The sequence below is a fragment of the Aotus nancymaae genome, unplaced genomic scaffold, assembly GCF_030222135.1.
Source record: "Aotus nancymaae isolate 86718 unplaced genomic scaffold, 86718_ANA_hifiasm-v0.15.2.pri h1tg000076l, whole genome shotgun sequence".
Taxonomy (NCBI): Eukaryota; Metazoa; Chordata; class Mammalia; order Primates; family Aotidae; genus Aotus; species Aotus nancymaae.
This window is the reverse complement of record NW_026988491.1, coordinates 23,902,386-23,922,776: the sequence shown is the minus strand read 5'-3', so window position 1 is coordinate 23,922,776 and position 20,391 is coordinate 23,902,386. Positions and strand designations below refer to the sequence as shown.

Below are 20,391 nucleotides of genomic sequence, written 5' to 3'. Positions count from 1 at the left end.
GGGCTCAAGTAATCCTCCCACCTCAGCCTCCTGAGTAGCTGGGACTACACATGTGCACCATCACCCGGTTAAGTTTTTGCATTTTTTGTGGAGGCAGGGTTTCACCATGTTGCCCAGGCTGGTGGTCTCAAGCTCCTGAGCACAAACAATCCACCCGCCTCGGCCAGTTTTCTCCCTTAAGTGTAGTTCTTTCACTCATTTGAAATACAGTAGGTTCATTTGTTGTAATACTGCCTAGATTTTGTTTTTGGTTTCCTCAAATTTCTCAATAAAAAGAAAACTAGAACAGTAAAACCGCAATCCTCTGACGTTATCAACAACAAAAGAAGGCTGACAAGGTTTTTCCGTTAACCACAAAATGTAAGTGGAAGGGACAAACCATGAATAAGGTAGAGTCGGTCCCTAACCTACAAATCCGCAACTTTACAATGGTGTGAAAGCTTCAGGCACTCAGCAGAAACTGTACTTTGAATTCTGAATTTTGATCTTTTCCTAGGCTAGCAACATACGGTGTGACACTCGTACATTCAATGTTTTATTACCTAATGGGCTCTGTGTCAGGTGATTTTGCCCAGCTGTAGGCTAATGTTAAGTGTTCTAAGCACATTTAAGGGAGGCTAGGCTAAGCCATGATGTTCAGCAGATTAGGTGTATTAAACTTCTTTTCAACTGAGGGTATTTTTAACTGATGATGAGTATATCAAGATGTCAGCCCCACTGTAATCAGGGCGTATATGCTATCAGATCTGGACTGTTGGAAAAAAAGAAGTCGCCGAGCGTGTAACACACTGATAATCCCCAAGTAGACAACAGGTCTCACTGGATGGCCCAAGAACCAAGCTGCCAACGTGGGTGACTTTCTGCACATCAGCAAAGCAGAGAAGAGTCAGGGTCCAAGGCCAGTTATGGGGCAAAACAAAACAGCTGACACTTCTTTCCAGGGCAAAAACTGACATGAAAAGAATCTGCTGGCCCTACCAGGCCATCCAGAACTAGACAGAAAGTTGGCAAAACAGAGAAGACTTGAGCAACACTGTCAACCAACTGACCCAGCAGACACGCCGGAGCACTGCACCCACCGCCACACAGCACACATGCTTCCTCAGGTGCCCGTGGAACACCCAGCAGACACGCCAGAGCATGTGACCCACACGCCAGAGTACTGCACCCACACGCTGGAGCATGTGACCCACACACCAGAGCACTGCACCCAGTGCCACACCGCACACATGCTTCCTCAGGTGCCCGTGGAACACCCAGCAGACATGCCGGAGCATATGACCCACACGCCGGAGCACTGCACCCACATGCCAGAGCACTGCACCCAGTGCTGCACCGCACACACGCTTCCTCAGGTGCCTGTGGAACACCCAGCAGACATACTGGAGCATGTGACCCACACACCAGAGCACTGCACCCACATGCCAGAGCACTGCATCCACATGCCAGAGCACTGCACCCAGTGCTGCACCGCACACACGCTTCCTCAGGTGCCCGTGGAACACCCAGCAGACATGCCGCAGCACTGCACCCACACGCCAGAGCATGTGACCCACACACCGGAGCACTGCATCCAGTGCTGCACCGCACACACGCTTCCTCAGGTACCTGTGGAACACCCAGCAGACACACTGGAGCATGTGACCCACACACCAGAGCACTGCACCCACACGCCAGAGCACTGCACCCACACGCCAGAGCACTGCACCCACAGGCCAGAGCACTGCACCTACACGCCGGAGCACTGCATCCACACGCCGGAGCACTGCATCCACACGCCGCAGCACTGCACCCACACGCCAGAGCACTGCACCCACACGCCAGAGCACTGCACCCGCACGCCGGAGCACTGCACCCACATGCTGGAGCATGTGACCCACACACCGGAGCACTGCACCCAGTGCTGCACCGCACACACGCTTCCTCAGGTGCCTGTGGAACACCCAGCAGACACGCCAGAGCATGTGACCCACACGCCAGAGCACTGCACCCAGTGCGGCACTGCACACACGCTTCCTCAGGTGTTTGTGGAACATCTCACAGTATAGACCACATGCCAGCCCATTCAATACACGTTAGGGAATTCAAAAGGACTGAAACTATACAAGTGCTCTAAACACAATGGAGTTAAATTGTAAAGCAAAAAAAAGAAATCTGGGAAATAGGCAATTATTTGGAAATAAAATACAATTCTGAATAACTCATGGGTGAAAAAGAAACTGTGAGGGAAAACTGGAAGGCATTTTCAAGTGAATGACAATAAAAATACAACCCACCAAATTTATGAGACGCAGCTAAAGTGGTGCTTAGTGAGAAACTTAAAGCTGTACATACTTGTATTAGAAAAGACCTCACGTCAATAAGGTTTTCACCTAAGGGAAAACAACACAAACCAAACCAATGTAAGCCACAGAACGCAGGTGACCTCCCGAAGGCGCAAGCCGTAAGAGCGTGCATTTCCCACAGAGCCGCCACAAAGGCAGCCCGGCCCACCAGCATCTTGACTTAGCCCAGTGAGACCCACATCAGATCTGTGACTCCTAATTTCTGTTGTGTGAAGCCACTAAGTGTGTAGTAACATGTTAAAGCAGCACTGGAAAACTCATACAGTAAGCAACAGAAGAGGATGCAGTCAAATCTCACAAAAGAATATGAGAAAAAATAAAGAGCAGGAAAATATCACTGCAGATAATGAAATATGCTCACAGCAAAACATGACCTCAAATTAGATGAAAACGGTAACTGCTTATTCCAAAGAAACTGAATTAAGAAAATGATATAAAGAAACAACATAAATCAGGATAGGAAAACTCTGATATGAGATTATAGATCCCACAAAAACATCAAAAATAAAAGTAGGCCAGGAGAGGTGGTTTACGCCTGTAATCCCAGAATTTTGGGAGGCTGAGGTGGGCGGATCATGAGGTCAGGATACTGACCTCATACAATACAAAAAAAATACAAAAAATTAGCCCGGGCATGGTGGCATGCATCTGTAGTCCCAGCTACTCGGGAGGCTGAGGCAGGAGAAGTGTTTAAACCCAGGAGGCGGAGGTTGCGGTGAGCCGAGATCACGCCACTGCACTCAAGCCTGGCAACAGAGCAAGACTCCATCTCAAAAAAAAAAGTAAAATGTGACTTCAAGAATAAAGACTAAAAAAAGAAGAAACATGAGAATAAATAAACTCCACAGATGACAGCTTAAGATAAATGAAGAGGAAACAAAATTTTTTAATGAAAAACAAACGAAGGGATTAAAAAAGACTCAAGAGAAAGAGACCAATTTAAAAGACAGGTAAAGAAGATCCAACATACGTACAATCAGAACAGCCACCCCAGAAACAGGAGGGGACAGGGCAAGAGAACAGAATACTAAACACTTAAAAACCTTTCCTGAATTAGAAATTGCCAAATCATATAGTGAAAGGGACTGAGAAAACCCATCCTCAACTAATAACACTAATTTATTTTCTAACAAAATTACTAGACTTGAAAGAAATTCTTTGGGCTCTCAGGCAAAATACAAAGTCACTTGGGAAGAAAAAATTGTTATGATTTAGACAGCAATGCTTTATTCTAGAAGACCATAGAATACCATATTTAAGATATTCAAGGAAAAAAAGTGAACTGGCCAGGCACAGTGGCTCACGCCTATAATCCCAGCACTGGGAGGTGGAGGCGGGAGGACTGCTTGAAGCTGGGAATTTGAGACCAGCCTGGACCATATAGCGAGATCCCAGCTCTACAAAAATTTAAGGAGAAAAAATAAAGGGGAAAAAAAAGAAAATGTAAACCAAGGACTTTGTACTAAGCCAAACTGACCTTCAAGCACAATGAATGCGGAAAAACTATCATCAACATGCAGGTAGTCGGGAAGTCTTATTCCACGAATCCTTCCTGAGAGATCTACCCAGGAAGAGCAGAGTAGAGAGAACAAGCCTCAACTGAAAGACAAGAGAAACATGAGGACCCAATGTGAGCACTTATTTTCATATTTAGAGACAGAGTCTCGCTCTGTTGCCCAGGCTGGAGTGCAGGCGTGATCTCTGCTCACTGCAACTCCGTCTCCCAGGTTCAAGCGATTCTCCTGCCTCAGCCTCCGAGTAGCTAGGATTACAGGCGCACCATCACACCTGGCTAATTTTTTTGTATTTTCACCATGTTGCCCAGCTCAAACTCCTGAGCTCAGGTGATCCGCCTGCTTCAGCATCCCAAAATGCTGGGATTAGAGGCGTGAGCCACCGCGCCCAGCCCCAGTGTGAGCATTTAACACACACCGTCATGTGCCGCACAGCGACACCTCAATCAGCAAACAGCAGTACACCCCACAGTGGCTCCATAAGATAGAATGCCATCTGTTTACTGTGCCTTTTCTGTTTGGACGCACAAATACTTAACATCACATTACACATGCCTACAGGAGTCAGTGCAGTAACTGCTGTGCAGATGCACAGGCTGAGAGTGACAGGATACACCATCTCGGTTTGTGAACCCGCACTCTTACACGAAGTTCACACGACATCATCACTGACTAACACATTTCTCAGAACGCATCCCTGCCCTTAGTGAGAGCTGGGGCTGCCATCACTTCCAGAGCTAGGACTGAACAAGGGTTTGCGGGGGAAAACACAGCACGATGGCTGGACTCTGTGATTTCCGACTTCATGGGGGGCTTATGGGAACAGGACTCCCAGGTCGGTCAGGAGCATCTGGATTTAACGATGGTTTGACTTGCAATTTTTCAACTTTATGATGGTTTAATCAGGGTTTTGTCTGTTTTTTTTTTCTTGAGACAGGGTCTCACTCTGTCACTCAGGCTGCAGTGCAGTGCACAATCTCAGCTCACTGTAGCCTCAATCTCCTGGGCCCAAGTGATCCTCCCGCCTCAGCCTCCTGAGTAGTTGGAAGGACACCTGATGCCACCACACCTGGCTAATATCTAAAAACATTTTTTGTAGAGAAGAGGTCTCACTATGTTGCCGAGGCTGGTCTCAAACTCCTGGGCTCAAGTGATCCTCCCACTTCAACCTCCACAAGTGATGCTGGGGTTACAGGTGTGAGCCACCATGCACCACGCCCAGGCTCCAATCAGGTGTTCAGAGCATTTTCAACTTTGATGGGCTTATCGGACATGGCCCTATCCTGAGCTGTGGAGCGTCTATAGTAGATAATGGCTCCATGCTCTGCAGCACAGACCCTGGGTAACTACACAAATGGGAAGACTTAGGCCAAAAAATCTTCTCTGTTTTCAGTAATGATATAGGTGGCAGTTGTACCGCAGTTGTTATTTTGAGATTGTGATGTTTGTAGCAAGAGACAGAGCACGTGAGACATTATGCGATATTCCAATTCTCTCACCTCCATTGTCCCTGAGAAGCAAGACTCAGTGGAAAAAGAGGACAGAGACGTGAGATGGAAGCACGGCCAGGCAAAGGCCCTCCTGGCAGAAAGCAGACCACACACTCTAGTTCTGCCCACTGCAGGGGCTAGAACCCACCGTCAACCCCATAGCAATGAGCACCTCTCAAACTGACTGTGGTTTTAAAACATCACTTCCAAGCCATTAAAAGAAACCAGAGCTGAAGAAATGGCTTATTTCAGGTCCGGAGCAGGAAAAATACAGATGAGCCTAGAATATACCAAACAGCAAGAAACCTCTGAGAAAGTACACAAAGGACGTCAAAAGGATCCAGGAGTGAGCTTGTAAAGGCTCCCACTGTCCAGAGAGGACACAATTTAACACCCCAAACATGTTTAAATTCATTAGTTCATCAATACCAACATAAAATCCCTAAATGGTCACCTTCAGAGGCTAACAGGAAAATGATTCAGTATTGTGAAAACTGATAAAAGAGAATCAATTTCTCCATGAACTATAATACCAGTGAGTAGATAAGAAAAGGTTTCTCTTTAATAGTTCATCTACTACATAAAGAAGCAATAACTCAGCCAGATCATACTTTTTTTTTTTGAAGACGGAGTCCAGCTCTGTTACCCAGGCTGGAGTGCAGTGGCACAATCTCAGCTCACTGCAATCTCTGCCTCCTGGGTTCAAGCAATTCTCCTGCCTCAGCCTCCTGAGTAGCTGGGATTACAGGCGCGCGCCACCAGGCCTAGCTAAGTTTTTTTTGTATTTTTAGTAGAGACAGGATTTCACCATGTTGGCCAGGCTGGTCTCCAACTCCTGACCTCAAGTGATCTGCCCGCCTTGGCCTCCCAAAGTGCTAGGATGACAGGCGTGAGCCACGGCGCCTGGCCAATAACATCACACTTTTGTCACTTTTTATGAATTAACCACAGAGTTCTTTGCATCAGTGGCTGCCAGCCTCAGAAAAGAGACGCAGCCAACCACTTGGTACCTTCCAATGGAAGCACATAACACCCCCAAAAGAAGTCCTGCCAGAGGTCAAACCTGAATCTGACCAAGCCTCCGGATCCAACCAACAGCTTACAGGAGGCTGGGCATGGTGGCCCAGGCCTGCAACCCCAGCACTTTGGGAGGTCACTTGAGCCCAGCTGGGCCACATAGTGAGACCCATCTCTACAAAACATGTTATAAAAATTAGCTGGGTGTGGTGATGTGCATCTGTGGTCCCCAGTTATTAAGGAGGCTGAGGTGGGAAAATCGCTTCAGCCTAGGAGTTTAAGGCTATAGTGAACAGAGATCGTGCCACCGCACTCCAGCCTGAGCCACAAAGCGACACTGTGCCTCAAAACAAACAAAACAAACACAGTCTACAGGAAATCAAAGGACAGAGGAACAAAGTCAGCAAACTCTAGAGTGTGAGACGCACAAGTCCAACCACCAAATAATTTCCACGGGAGGTGGAGTGGATAATGCAACCTGTAGATCAGCCAGGCACAGTGGCTCGTGCCTGTAATCCCAGCACTCCGGGAGGCTGAGTAGGGTGGATCCCTTAAGATTGGGAGTTCGAGACCAGCCTGACCAACATGGAGAAACCCCGTCTCTACTAAAAATACAAAATTAGCTGGGTGTGGTGGCGCATGCCTGTAATCCTAGCTACTCAGGAGGCTGAGGCAGAGGCTGTAGTGAGCCAAGATCACACCACTGCACTCTAGCATGGATAACAAGAGCAAAATTCCATCTCAAAAAAAAAAAAAAAAAAGACTGAAATATCATTTTTAAAAATAGAAAAAACTGGCTGGGCATGGTGGCTCACGCCTATAATCCCAGCACTTTGGGAGGCTGAGGCGGGCGGATCACTTGAGGTCAGGAGTTTGAGACCAGATTGGCCAATGTGGTGAAACCCTGTCTACTAAAAATACAAAAATTAGCCAGGCGTAGTGGCAGGCGCCTGTAATCCCAGCTACTCAGGAGGCTGAGGCAGGAGAATCGCTTGAACCCAGGAAGCAGAGGTTGCAGTGAGCCCAGATCACGACACTGCACTTCAGCCTGGGCAATAGAGCTAAACTCAGTCTCAAAAAAAAAAAAAAAGGAAAAACTTAACTAATATTTAAAGGTACTCAGTTCAGCCAAAACAACAAAGAATAAGGAAGTAACTGCAGTAAGCTAAGGTGGAGGCATCTTCTGCTTGGAGGAGGGGCTGGGCGGCACACACAGGGGCTCTGGAAGCTGGCAGGCACCTCTTAACCCACGCACTGGTTACAGCTGTGTTCACCTCATCATGTGACTCAATATGCTAGACACAGACTTCATTCAGTTTCTGTATCTGTGCCACACTTTAAAATAAAAAAGGTTTAAAAACACGTGTATAAAGCTACAAAAGGCGGGCCGGGAGCGGTGGCTCAAGCCTGTAATCCCAGCACTTTGGAAGGCTGAGGTGGGTGGATCACGAGGTCAAGAGATCAAGACCATCCTGGTCAACATGGTGAAACCCCGTCTCTACTAAAAATACAAAAAATTAGCTGGGCATGGTGGCGCGTGCCTGTAATCCCAGCTACTCAGGAGGCTGAGGCAGGAGAATTGCCTGAACCCAGGAGGCGGAGGTTGCGGTGAGCCGAGATTGTGCCATTGCACTCCAGCCTGGGTAACAAGAGCAAAACTCCGTCTCAAAAAAAAAAAGAAAAGAAAAAAATTCTACATCTACAAATGCTCTGAAACAAACAAATCGGCAACATAAGCAGAGAAAAGAATATTCGTCTTATTTTTTTTTCCTTTCTTGGGAAAAATAAAATAATTAAACAAGAGTGTTTGTCAAGGAATTTTAAAAGACACCACTTTATTCAACCAAACTGGAAGATAAGTAAGGACAAAAAGAACTTGACAAAAATACACAAACATAACTAGGCAGTTTTATTAGCAGTAGTATTATAATTCTTCACCCTATTTTACATTTTAGCATAAAACAATTAATTATGCCAATGGTATTAAGATATTTCAGAATAAGATATAAATTTTAAGAATCAAAAAAATTGGCCAGGTGCAGTGGCTCATGTCTGTAATCTCAGCACTCTGGGAGGCCGAGGCTGGCGGATCACCTGAGGTCAGGAGTTCAAGACCATTCTGGCCAACATGGTGAAACCCCATCTCAACTAAAACTACAAAAACTAGCTGGGTGTGGTGGCATGCGCCTATAGTCCTAGCTACTTGGGGGGCTGAGGCAGGAGAACTGCTTGAACCCAGGAGACGGAGGTTGCAGTGAGCCAACATCACATCACCACACTCCAGCCTGGCGACAGAGTGAGCTAAAAAAAAAAAAAAAAATCGCTGGGCACAGTGGCGTGTGCCTGTAGTCCCAGCTACTTGGGAGGCTGAGGTGGGAGGATCACTTGAGCCCAGGAGTTCTGGGCTGTAGTACGCTATGCCGATCTGGTGTCTGCACTAAGTTCAGCATCAATATGGTGACCTCCAGGAGTGGGGGACCACCAGGTTGCCTAAGGAGGGGTGAACTGACCCAGGTCGGAAATAGAGCAGGTTAAAACTCCTGTGCTGATCAGTAGTGGGATCGCGCCTGTGAACAGCCACAGCACTCCAGCCTGGGCAACATAGCAAGAAAAAAAGATTTTTTTTAATTAGGTAAAAAAAAATTAAGTAAAACTACATAAATTGTTTCTGTTTTTGTTTTTTTGAGATAGGGTCTCACTCTGTCACCCAGGCTGCAGTGCAGTGACAAGATTTCGGCTTACCACAGCCTCAACCTCCCAGACTCAAGTGATCCTCCCATCTCAGCCTCCTGAGTAGCTCAACTACAGGCACGTACCATCGTGTCTGGCTGATTTTTCTGTTTTTGTAAAGAAGGGGTTTTGCCATGTTGCCCAGACTGATCTGGAACTCCTGGGCTCAAGTAGTCTGCCCACCTCAGCCTCCCAAAGTGCTGGGATTACAGGTGTGAGCCACTGCACCCAGCAAAACTACATGATTTTAATGAAAACTAAAATTAATGTTAACTGTAATACATATTGAGAATACCAGTATGAACTCAACAATGCTTTAAATGTGTACTTTCTAGCTGTGTCCACAAAGAGGGCATTAAGCAGTAACAGACAAACACAACGGACACATCTAAGGCCCGGACCTCGATGTCCAGATGCCTTTCTGCACTAAAAGAAACCCAAGCGCTCTGGAGAAGCAGCTGACGCAGGCCTGGGAAAGAAGTCACCGTGAGCCTGTGACGCTGGGCCAGAAAGGATGCACTCCCAGGACCATTTGCTGAGTGAAAAGGACACAGGGGCCAGCTTGGAAGAGGCTCCCAGCTGGTCACACTTACAGCCATTTGAGCATCACAAAACAAAAGGCTTTAATAGATGATGACACATCAATAAATGAAAGTCCACTAGTCCACCTTGATACTCAAGGAAGACAAAGGAGAAGTAAAAACATTTGCCCCCATGGAGGTGTCTGCTAGACCATCTTCTGCTAAAAATTGGTAATAAAGGGAAAGAAATTAGCATTTCTGTCTTTATAAGAGGTAACAAAGAAGGGAAACAGATGAAAATAAAGAAGGAACGACAGCATTAGAAGTCAGTGTTGCCGCCCATGGGTGCTGGGAAGACCACCAAACAGCAGGTGTAAGTGTGATGGGAGCAGGGTGCCCACACGGCCCCAGACACCCCACATCTAACTTGTCAACTGCAGGGTAAAGAGCCAGGGAGCAAAGTCGCATCCAACCTCATGGGACAGCGTCCGCCCACAGTCAGCACACAGCATCACCTGCGCCCCAAACTGCCACCTGCATCAAATCAAGCCCCCCACTGCTGGATCACAGGGTGTGCTCTGGGGGCACCAGAACCAAGAGAGACATCAAAGCACTGGGACGTGTGGCCCTGGACTCGATTTGGGTTGGGAAACACAGGTACTGAAGACGCACTGGATGACGCCAAGGGATACTGTCTCGATTCGTGGACGTCATTGATGACTTGACTGTCATCAGACAGTACAATGTCCTTTTTCCTTTCTTAGGAGAAAGAATGCTTAGAGAAGCATCCTGGTATCTGCAATTTCCTTCAAGTGCCAGCAAGTGCCAGGTGGCAGCGGGCGGCAGTCACAGTAGCTCCAGCTGGGGGCAAGGCACACAGGAGTGCCAACGCTGTAAGTTAGAAACTTCAAATAACCTTCAAACAGCACAAGTATATTAGTTTTCAACTCAGAGCACACATGCCCTCAACAGGCTGTCGAGTACACCCAGGGAGTCAAAGAGCTGCAGAACAGACTGGGCCTGGTTGAGACTGGGAGATGGCAGTTTTTCCTCCTGAGGACATAAATCACCATCCGGTCTCCACCTGAGATAGCGTTCACCTGTTCGGAGCGTGCACAGTAGCACCACCTGCCACAAATTCCAGCAGGAGCCACGGGCTCACAAAAGCTGCCCACACAGAAGCCAACATCCAGGTCTGAGCTAAACTGAGAAGGGGGCCAGGCACAGTGGCTCACACCTGTCATCTTAGCACTTTGGGAGGCTGAGGCGGGAGGATCATTTGAGGTCAGGAGTTCGAGACCAGCCTGGCCAACATGCAGAAACCCCATCTCTACTAAAAGTACAAAAATTAGCCGGGCGTGGTGGCAGGTGCCTGTAGTCTCAGCTACTTCGGAAGTAGCTGAACCCGGGAGACAGGTTGCAGTGAGCCAAGATCACGCTACTCCACTCAAGCCTGGGCGACAGAGTGAGATGCTGTCTCAAAAATAAACAAACAAATTGAGAAGGGGGACCCAAAGCTAACGGTCAAAGACAGTGGCAAGGGGTCTGGCTCCAGAAACCCAGAGCCAGACGTGCTCAGGAACCCAGGTGAGGCCGTCTTGAAAACAGGGCACCTTCCAAAGCCAGCCAGCCACCATGCTAAGGTCAGCTGGTCTTTGTTCCGTCCCTGAAATGTTCTGGGTCGCATGACAGGGCCATGTGGATTATTCTGCTAGGTTGTTTTGTGGGTCCCCTGTATTTAGCACCAGCACCCTCGCCGTGTATCCATACCTGGGGGTCCGGGCAGTCCCACTAGTGACAGGCTTGACATCACAGCTGTGGCAGAAAGCTGCTTGGAAGCCTCTCACTTACAGGATGTGGAACATGGCTTCTGTGATGGGGTAACCGGAGCTCTCCCCAAGTGCACAGGCTCCCGACCCTGCTCTCCGCAGCAAACAGGTGGAGCTTTAGAGAAAGTCAGCCCCTCAGGGTTTGTCTGTGGAGTTGGTGAGGTGGGAAGGGCCAGGGGCCAGGTCCTCCCCACACTGAGCAGGGAGCAGGAGGCTGCAGCAGTCCCAGCCCCACCCACAGGGTCAGGCCAGCATCAGCTGTTTCTACTGCACACAGATTTTGCTGGGAAAGACCTGGGCCATGGCTGCTGAAAAGCCTTTATGTAGAATGAGAAATGGGAAGCTGGCCAGCATTCCAGTGTGGGTCATTTAGGCTGTTTGTCCCCAAATCCCCAAACACCTGGGGGAGCTGGGAGGTGGCTTCAGCAGCAGGTCCTGAGGCTGGGCAGGAGGCTGGTGCTGGGATGCTGCAAGGCTGCCCCTGCACCTCCTGGACGATGCTCTCCTGGGCTTCTGCCATTGCCCCCACACCCTTCAGGGCTGGAGTCTAACCTTCTCTCCCCATGAGGTCCGGAGCACACTTCCCCAAGAGAAACTGGGATCACACCCGCCCTCGCCTGCCGGTGTTTCTCCTTGAAGCACTTACTGGGCCTTTTTCTCTGGTTTATGCTGCTGCTCCTCACCGCTGCCATGTTCCCTGAGAGCAGCACCTTTTAAAACCACCATGGCCCCAGCAGGCACAGAGGCAAGCACCTCTGTCTCTCCTGCTCCCCTCCACCTCATAAACACCCAAGAGCTTATTTTATTCCTAACAACGCCTCCCAGAATTTGAACTCCCAAAAGGACATATCCAGTGATCAGCAAGGAAGTGATATGAGGTACTGCAGAAGAAAAACCTAGGTGCTGAAAAGTGGGGAGCAGGAGCAGGGCCTGGAAGAGTGAGATGCAGAAAGGGCCAAGGCCCTGGAGGGGGCTGTAGCCGGAGAGCTGCTGGAATTCACAGACACAAAAGCAGAAAGCCAAAACCAAAAAACGCTAAGGGGTGTCATGGGCTAAAGGCACACGGACTTTATTACACGGCCAAATGTGAGTAACAGCAATTCCTATAGCTACATCCTCAGGTCCTGAGATTTAAACAGTGAAGGAAGTAAGTCGGTAAGGAAGGGCCAGTTTGGCCTCTACCCCAGGGCTGGGCAGAGCCACGCCCAGCAGTTTCACCTCCTCTCAGAAGACAACCATCAAACCAAAGAGAATCAGACCAGAAGCTGAAACCAGGCAAACAAAATGCAACACAAAGTGAAGGACAGTACCTACCACGGTCACTTACTGCTCCTCCCGCTCCCAGGGTTCCTTTTCCAGGGCTTCCCACTAGGGACCCGAAACACACACACACACACACACACACACACACAGACTTTCACTAAGTAAACTGCTTCTCAGCTCCTTCGTGCACACACACATCAGTCCGCTCCCCTAGAAATTTTCTTACAGTGTTTCTCCAAGATGTTATGGGCATACTTTGCATGGCTGAGTTACTCACTGTGTGTGTGTGAGGGGAAGGGGGGGTGGGAGGAAGGAGGAGACCTTAAAGAGGAGAGGTTTTACGTCCAAAAAACATTAACCCCTTTATTCAGGAATCAGCTGGACCAAGGCTGCGTGTTGGGGGAGACCCTGTGACCACCTGCCAAGAGCACTAGAAGTATTTGGTTTCTTTCCATATAGATTAACTGTGTCCTTACCTAAAAGACCGGCCCTTTGAAACTTTTTGAAGATTCATACAGAATCTCTCTTGTGCTAAATCTTTCCTTGAGAAAAAGCCAATCATCACAAGCAGATAATCCGTGTAAGGACTGCGGGAAGTGTGCATCCTTGTATGGACATCCCAATGGAAACCCTTGGAGTATGGAATCAAACCCCTGTCAACTTTCCTCTGGCAAGATAACTTTGTTTAGTAATTGAAACTAATTCATAATCAAAATGTGGCTTATTCATAGCACTTTTTTCAAAAATCCCAACCAAATCCTTCCTAGTCTCAATTTTGTCACCATGACATACACAGAAGAAACAAAAAATATTTCTACGTACAAAGTTACAGGATGCCCTTGCTTTACCAAACTGGCCTCATTATAAGGTCTGAATGGATTTCTAAAAACTATGCACGTAATCTAATCAGCTCTAATTTCAAAATAAATAACTTCCCTTTTGACCAACACCGGGAGACCAACAGAAGCTTCTGACGGCTCAGCTTGGCCGGGACGTGTTTCCAGAGAGGTGCCCGGGTCTACCAGGCCCACCTGGAATACGAAGGCGCAGAAGGGAGGCCGAGGGGTAGCAATTCTCTGAGCAATGAAGACGATGTGGGTCATACAACCGGACAAAAGAAGAAACAAAAATGACTGCGAGCTAGCTCGGGTGTAGGAACACAGCTGCAGCTGAAAAACATTTGAAATTATGGTTCGCAAGGCAAGTTGTGTTTTTATTCATTAAATGGGAACGGTCATCCCCAGAACCACGTACAATAACCAGCCTCAGGAGCGCGTCGCAAGGACCCGTCTGGGCTGAGACCTGAAGCAGGGCCCAGGTGGCCCATCCTGGAGATGGGACAGGAATGACACATCCAGAGAAGTCCCAGGACGGGGTTCGCGGGGCAACTCGACATGGCCGGGACAGTGGGCTCCCGGCGGACCCGGGCGGCGCCCAGAGCCCGAGCCCCGTCCCGTCTGCCCCGTCTCGTCCCGTCCGCCCGGAAGCAGCGGCGCGGGGCACGTGGGCCAGGCCGGGCCGACCCCGGGCACCCGGCCGCTCTGTCGGCGCCGCCCCCGCGCCAGCTGTCAGGGCCCGGGTCTGCACGGGGGCGGGTCCGGGGCGGCGCCGGGCGGGGACCCCGAGGCCACGGAGCCGCGCCCCGTCCGTCTGGCCCCGGCCCCGGCCCCGGCGCGGCGCAAACAATGGCGCGGCCCGGCCCGGCCCCGGCGCGGTCCGCGGCGGACGGGGCTCGCGGCGGGCGGCGGGGCGGCGGCGCCCGCGCACTCACCTCGGCCCAGCCTCTGGGGCGGCTCCCGGCCCGCTGCGGACGACGGCGGCGCGGGCGGACGCTCCATTCATTACCGCGGCTTTGTCTGCCCCCGCGCCCCTCCCGCGGCCCCGCCGCCCGCCGCCCGCGACGCCGCCGGACGCTGCGCCCCTCCCAGGGCCCCGCGCGGCGCGAGGCGGGGCCGTCAGGGGGCGGGGCCGTCAGGGGCGGGGCCTGCGCGCGCAGGCGCGGTGTCCGAGTCCCCGCCCCGCCTCATCCCCAGCCGCCGGGGAGGACAGAGCGGCGGAGGCGCCGCCGCTGGGGCAGGGCCGGGCTGACGACGCAGGCGCAGTGCCCGCGCCGGCGCTGCCTCCCAGGTTCGAGAGGGCAAACTACGCAGGCGCAGTGCGCACGCCGGCGCGGGCGGGCGGTTGGCTGGGCCGGCGGGCGGTTGGCTGGGCCGAGGCTCTCTGGCGGGGCGTGGCGCGGCCACCGCGGTTTCTTCTCGTGGCTTGGCCGTTGGCGGCAGCTCGGCGCCCTCCCAACGGCCCACCGCGGGTTTCCGGGACAGCCGGCAGGGCAGGTCCCCGTCCTGCCCCGAGCCCCCTTACCTGGCGCGGAGGCCGCTCTGTGCGGCGCGGTCGGGCCCCGCAGGCTGGAACCTAAGCCCTTGAGCCTAAGGCGATTAGGGCTCCCCCGCGGCCCGGTCCCGCGGGGCGGAATTAACGTCTAAGCCCCGAGCCGGGTCGGCGGGAGGAGGGCGGGCCGGGGCCGGGGCTGCGGGCGAGGAGCGCACGGGCATGGCCGCTCTCAGGGTGGGGAGGAAATGTGCACTTCTCCTAACGAGAACTTCTGAGCAGACCAGATAGATTCTGCAGGCTGAATCTGGCCGCGAGGTCCTTCGTTGGTGACACGGGTTTAGGCGTTTTCTCGGCCTGAGTGTGAGAGCGAGCGAGCCCGCGTCGCGGTCACCGGCCGCCCCTGCCCCGCGGCTGTGCTCGTCCACCCGCAGGCTGACTATTCCAAAGTCCACCTCCATCCCTCAGCCAGGTTTTGTATGGTGCTTGAGCTAAGAAGGCTTTTCTCGTAAGAGGTTGGGGGAGAATTAAAACAGTATTTCGGAATATATGAAAAAATATGGGCCAGGCGCGGTGGCTCACGCCTGTAATCCCAGCACTTTGGGAGGCCGAGGCTGGTGGATCACGAGGTCAAGAGATCGAGACCATCCTGGTCAACAAGGTGAAACCCCGTCTCTACTAAAAATACAAAAAATTAGCTGGGCGTGGTGGCGCACGCCTGTAGTCCCAGCTACTCGGGAGGCTGAGGCAGGAGAATTGCTTGAACCCAGGAGACGGAGGTTGCAGTGAGCCGAGATCGCGCCATTGCACTCCAGCCTGGGTAACAAGAGCGAAACTCCGTCTCAAAAAAAAAGAAAAAAAATATGAAATTCAAATATTTTGGGAGGCCGAGGCGGATGGATCACGAGGTCAAGAAATCGAGACCATCCTGGTCAACATGGTGAAACCCCGTCTCTACTAATATAAAAAATTAGCTGGGCATGCTGGCGCGTGCCTGTAATCCCAGCTACTCAGGAGGCTGAGGCAGGACAATTGCCTGAACCCAGGAGGCGGAGGTTGCGGTGAGCCGAGATCGCGCCATTGCACTCCAGCCTGGGTAACAAGAGAGAAACTCTGTCTCAAAAAAAAAAAAAAGAAAGAAAAGAAAAGAAACAAATATCGGCCAGGCCGCCTCACCTCGCTCATCCCGGCCTGGGGCTCCCTGTTTCATTCAGAGTCCAGGCCAGTGTTCTCAAGCCTACTCTGCCCTTGCAGTCCTGATCAGCTCTGCAGCGGCCCCAGCCTCCTTGATGCTTGCTTTGGGGTCTTCGCACTGACCTTTTGTCTGCCTGGGATGCTCGTCCCCAGATATCTGCCAGTGTTGAGCTCTCAGACTGCTGCCCAAATGTTAGCCTAGTGGGAGGCAGTCTGGGGCCATGCTCTCGGAAGTAACACTTGCTTCTCCTCATCCCCTCTGTGGGTTCTGACATACTGTATATGGCTGTGTCATGCTGCCCCCTGCTAGAATCAGTTGTGGGGGAGGGACTTCTTTGTTGTGTGTGCTGAGGAAGCTTGCCCAGTGCCTAGAGCAAACCACCACTAAGCTTTGTGGAGCAGGTTAATGGGGCCCCACAATTGCCTGGCACTCAGCTAGGGGCAGAAATAGAAGATTCCTGGGGCCAACGAGCAATGGCTCTTCCCAGAGGGGCCCGCCAGTGAGTGACTCTCGGTGAGTGCAAGTTGACAGACCCCTCCTAGTGCCTTCCAAATTGTGCAGGGCAGCCAGGTATGGCCTATTCTCCGGCCCCCTCACAGGAAGATACTGTTTGTATGTTGGGTGGCCCTTGAACTCAGTGGCCAAATGGGCCACCCTGGAGCACAGAAGGGCGCTCTACGAATCATGAAGCCAGGACCCAGCATCACCTGGGACTGTTCCGGGAAGCCAGGACCTCGGGTCTCCATCAGCTGCAGTCCATTCATTTAATCTTTGACGGGTACTTTCTGTATGCCCAAGATACGGTATCATTTTTTTCTTCTTCTTTTTGTGTCTTGAGAAAATAGGTATCTTATTTTTTCATTCATCTGAACTGAAGTGTGACATCCCAGGGCCAGGTGTTTTATCTGAGTTCCATGCACAGACTCTGAGCCCCAGGAAGGCAGGGAGGAGTGGCACCTGCACAGGGCAGTGCATGTCCGGTGCTCAGCAGTGAGGAGGACGAGCAGCTGGCGCCCTGGTCTTCTGTCCGTAGGCTGCAGGTGGACCCGCGGCATCTTCGGAAGACAGGGGGCCCTCCGTGCTTGGATCACGGTAGCCTTGGAGGGGTCACCTGGAGGGTGAATTTCTTAGCTGTGAATTAAGATTATGAGCCCAGCGTGGGGGTAAGGCATGGATCCGATGGTGTCACATGTGGAAGCTGCTGGGTCACCCCATCCCCTGGTGATCACTGGTCACTGGGGAGGCACAGACTTCGCTGTGGCAGGTTCCTGAGGGTCAGGGCCTGAAAGGAGGGTAGCTGTGTTCCTTGGCCACAGGGGTGAGGATGTATACCTGCCAGTCCCTGCCTACAGTGGGGGTGGGGTGGAGCCCCATGGTCCCTTCCATCTGGAATCTCAGACCTGGCCCCCCTCTGCCCTCCTGTGCCTCCGTCTGCCTTTCAGGGCAACAAGAATGCTGTGCACCCCACTGGGGAGGGTGGCAGGGAAGACTCCAGAGCGGGCAGGCCACGGTTGCTGCAGAAGGGATAGTTGCTCTGGGTACGGGGGAGGCTCGGTCCCTGGGCACCTACTGGTCACCCTTTGACATGACGGGCACTTCACCACATTGTCCCTCACCCACGTCACCCACCCACCCATGCAGAGGGTCCCCAGGGCTTCGCCATGCAGCCCCATGGGGCAGAGCTGAGGCCATGCGGTATCTCGGAAGCCCACACTGTGGCCCCAGAAGAAGGTTCTGGATGTGGCTTCTGGAAGTGAAGGGTGGACTCATGGCGCTGCCCAAATAAAGATAAGCCACAGGCCAGAGGGAGGCCCGTCCAGAATCCACGGCCACCTGCCTCTCCGACTGTCCTCTGAGGACGGGTCGGGAGGAGATGGAAAGAGGGGGCGCCACAGTCTCGTCTCAACCCCCATGTTTATTTGGCCACACCGACCCCAAACCCTTGCATAAGGGCGGGACCCCTGGCTCTCCTGTGCCCACCCCAGCCCTGCCGGCCGCCGGATCATTTTGAGGGATGGTTGCCAGGAGTTGGACAGTGGAAGGGGCGTTGGGCAGGCTCAGTGGGCAGGGGAAGAGGTTTCCCGCGCTCCGTGAACCCCCGCATTCAGGGCTGGGGAGGGAGGAAAGGAGCCGGGCACTGGGGCGGCTGCATACGGGGTGGGGGCAGCGAGACCCCGCCTGGGCTTTGCGTTGCGGGATGCAGCGGACGGAAGGAGCCCCGACGCTGGGGACCCCACGCCTGCAGGCCCGGCCCCTTCCTTCCTTCCTCCCTCTCCCCAGAGGCAGTGCAGTGACCAGGCCTGGGTGGGGCTAGGGCGGTGCATCTCGGTTCCTCCAACCTGGACCCCACCCTGCAGGAGCCGTGATCTCGCCCCGCCTCCAGGAAGGCCCCTCATCGTGCCTGCGACCCGAGGATTCCGCTCTCCGCTGCCTGCGGCTGAGTCCCGCCCCGGGCCCTTCCTCGTCTCCATCTGCGGTCCAGGTGTGGCGCCCATGAGGGAAGCGGGGCGCTGGGATCCCCGAGCCCGCGCGCGGGACGCCCCACGGGGTCTGCACGAACCTTGATGACCCGGGTCCCTGCTCCCCCAGAACAGCGCCCAGGGCTCGGAGAAATCCTACAAAGCCGTGGGCCCCAGACGCTCCCGGGGGACCTCGGTGGGAAGGGCAGAGCGGGCGCCCTGGGAGAGGGGGGAAATGTCCACTGACCCTGGGAGAACCAGAAGCACCCCCTACCAGCCATCTTCCCCAGGAATCACCTGTCCAGCTTTCACCTTCCCACCCTCCCCCCAGGCATCTTCCCCAAGAATCACCTGTCCAGCTTTCACCTTCCCACCCTCCCCCCAGGCATCTTCCCCAGGAATCACCTGTCAAGCTTTCACCTTCCCACCCTCCCCTCAGGCATCTCCTCCAGGAATCACCCACCCACCCAGCTTTTTCACCTTCCCACCCTCCCCCTGGGTATCTCCCCAGGAATCACCCACCCAGCTTTTTCATCTTCCCACCCTCCCTCTGGGCATCTCCCCAGGAATCACCCACCCAGCTTTTTCATCTTCCCACCCTCCCTCTGGGCATCTCCCCAGGAATCACCCACCCAGCTTTTTCACCTTCCCACCCTCCCTCCGGGCGTCTCCCCAGGAATCACCCCCCCAGCCTTCACCTTCCCACCCTCCCCCCAGGCATCTCCTCCAGGAATCACCCACCCACCCAGCTTTTTCACCTTCCCACCCTCCCCCCGGGCATCTCCCCAGGAATCACCCACCCACCCAGCTTTTTCACCTTTCCACCCTCCCTCCGGGCATCTCCCCAGGAATCACCCGCCCAGCCTTCACCTTCCCACCCTCCCCCCAGGCATCTCCCCGGCTGCCTCGCCACCCACTCCGGCATCTCTCCCACCCAGCTTCCACCCTCCACTGGACATCGCCCCCCAACGCGGGCATCTCGGCTCTGTCCTGCCCAGAGTGGCCACAGCCCGGCGGGGAGGAAGCGCGGCTAGACGCCCGCCTTGGGAAAGTGTCTCCGAGACTCTGTGCGCTTAGACTCTGGGTGCGCCCGCTTCGGGCTCGTGGATGCAGCCACCCGCTCCTGTCGGGTGGACGAACCCGGGGCCCATGTGGAGCCGCTCGGGCAAGGCGGACCCGGGAGGGGCACGGGGCGGGGTGGGGTCCTAGGTCAGCACCCAGACCAGGCCCAGCCCCGCTGCCGGATCCACGGGGCCTCTGTTTCCCCAATCCTGAGAAATCGGAACGCCGGCGGCACCCCCACTCCCGGCCGGAGCCTGCGGCCTCCAGGTTGCGCGCCTCCGTCCAGGCGAGGCCCGGGTTGGGACCGCGCGGCAGGCCAACTTCCTTAAAGGGTAGGGTCGGGAGGGTGCCCCAGGAGGACGAGACCCGGAAGCGCTGGGCGCTGGGCTGGAGTCTGACCCCCTTCCTAGGGGGTGGCGGACGGGGCTGAGGGCGGGGAGAAGACCACCGGGGCTGCGGGGGAGGCAGTGAGGGAGCGTCCAGGGAGAGAATCCCGGGTGGGTGACGCCGCAGCGGAGCTGCCTGGCAGGGGCGAGGGCCTCGGGGGAAGTGGAGCTTCTGGCCCAGGGTAGCGTCTGTGGCCGGGGCGGGAAAGGCGGGAGGAAATCTCAGGTGGCGGGGAAGGGAAGGCGCTGCGG

General features: G+C 53.5%; 1 protein-coding gene and 1 long non-coding RNA gene across 2 annotated transcripts in view; one reads left to right on the top strand and one right to left on the bottom strand.

The window, feature by feature from the left end:
- ZBED4 (zinc finger BED-type containing 4) overlaps window positions 1-16,483 on the bottom strand; it is a 34,216-nt gene extending 17,733 nt beyond the window's left edge. The window contains exon 1 of the mRNA XM_012434402.2: window positions 16,355-16,483. The gene's annotated coding sequence lies outside the window, so the exon portion shown is untranslated. The remainder of the gene's footprint in view (window positions 1-16,354) is intronic.
- LOC105704884 (uncharacterized) lies at window positions 15,565-19,648 on the top strand. The gene is made up of 3 exons (XR_001104560.2): window positions 15,565-17,350; window positions 18,590-18,714; window positions 19,581-19,648. It is a non-coding gene; the product is annotated as an uncharacterized LOC105704884 (long non-coding RNA).
- The last annotated feature ends 743 nt before the right edge of the window (window positions 19,649-20,391 follow it).